Raw genomic sequence first — 1838 nt, 5'->3', positions numbered from 1 at the left:
ATCGAGGCAGGATAGAATAAGTCCCCCAAGGCTGCTTTTGCACCATCCCACCTACTCCATCCCTCGCCTTCTGTTCCTTTAAAGGTCAGGTCATTCTCGTCTACCGTCCCTCTGCAGGTACTGGTCACCGTCTAACCATCTCCCCACCTCTGCTTCCCTGCCTCTACTTTTCTGTGCAATTTCAACACCTTTCTCACCTTCCTTCTCTTCTTCACCGCTAAAATGATCCTCAGGGACTTTAATATCTATGTGGTTGTTCCCGACGACCTCCCTGCTGCCAGGTTCTTCTCTGTCCTCAACTCCACCGACCTCTTTTTGCACCCCACCTCAACCACTTGGCAAGTTGGTGGTATGCTCGATGTCATCATTTCCAGTCTGAATGATCTCTAACTCCACCAACTCTGAAATTCCACTCTCTGACCAAAACCTCCTCACCTGCCTTCTCTTCCACACATGCCCTCCACCCCAAACTGTCCTGTCCCACACACAGAGACCTTTACTCCCCTGATCCCCTCCATTTAATGCAGGCCATCATGCCCCAGTCGGCTTTCCTCCCCAAACTACCTTCTCTTAATGTGTGAATTGATGCCTTCAACACCACTCTTCCTCTGAATTCACCTCCCTCATTCCCCTGTCCATCCACCAGTCTCGTACCACCAACCCACAGCCCTGGGTCACCTCCACGGTTCATTTCTTCTGCTCAGGTGGTCAAGACTTTGACCACTTCAGCTTTACCCTCACCTGCTACAACTCTGCCCTCTCTCCCCTTCAGCAACATTTCTTCATTCATTCATTCAATCTTATTTATTGAGCGCTTACTGTGTGTAGAGCATCACCCATTCACTCCCAGGCCATTATTCCAGACCTTAAACTCCTTTCTGAAACTGCGAACAGCAACAAAGCCACCAGGCATGAGCCCCTCAAAGTCTCCCTGTCACATACCATCTCCCTCCCACCCCCATCTACTCTCTCATTCTTCAGGGGCCATCTCTAAATAAGAGATCTCCCTCCTGCTTTCAGAATCTATCCCTTCTACCTGCACTTCTGACCCTATCCCCTCACACATTTTAAAACTGCTTGCTCTCATCCTTCTTAATAAATACAGCAACAACAACAATAATAATAATAGTATTTATTATTCACTTACTTTGTGTCAAGCACTGTTCTAAGTGCTGGGGAAGATAAAGGATGATTAGATTGGACACAGTCCCTGTCCCACATTGGGCTCTCAATCTTAATCCCCATTTTACAGATGAGGTAACTGAGGTACAGAGAAGTTAAGTGACTTGCCCAGGGTCACACAGCAGGCATGTGGTGAAGCCAAGATTAGAACCCAAGTCATCTGATTCCTAGGCCTGTGCTCTTTCCACTAAGCCACTCTGCTCATCTAAGGGAGCATTCTTTCCTCCACCAGCACTACCTTCAACAGCTCATTCTCTAATGACTCCTTTCCCTCTGCCTTCAAACATGTCCACATTTCCACTAGCTTAAAAAACCCCTCTCTGGACCCCTCAGCCTCCTCCAGCTTTTTCCCCTTCTCCCTGTTCCCACTCCTCCCCAACATTCTCAAAAAGGTTTATCTCGACCCACTTTCTTCACTTTTTCTCCTCCAACTCTCTTCTTGACCCTCTACAATCTGGTTTCTGCCTTCATCACTCACTCAATTAATCAATTTATTGAGCAGTACTACTACTACTGATGATGATGATAATAATAATAATAATTGGTGTATCTGTTAGTTGCTTACTATGTGCCAAGCACTGTACTGAACACTGGGTAGGTACAATTTAATCAGATCCCACATAGGGCTCGCAGTCTAAGTAGGAGGGAGAACAGGT

This window comes from Tachyglossus aculeatus, chromosome X1, assembly GCF_015852505.1.
Source record: "Tachyglossus aculeatus isolate mTacAcu1 chromosome X1, mTacAcu1.pri, whole genome shotgun sequence".
Taxonomy (NCBI): Eukaryota; Metazoa; Chordata; class Mammalia; order Monotremata; family Tachyglossidae; genus Tachyglossus; species Tachyglossus aculeatus.
Note: the sequence above shows the minus strand (reverse complement) of the source record.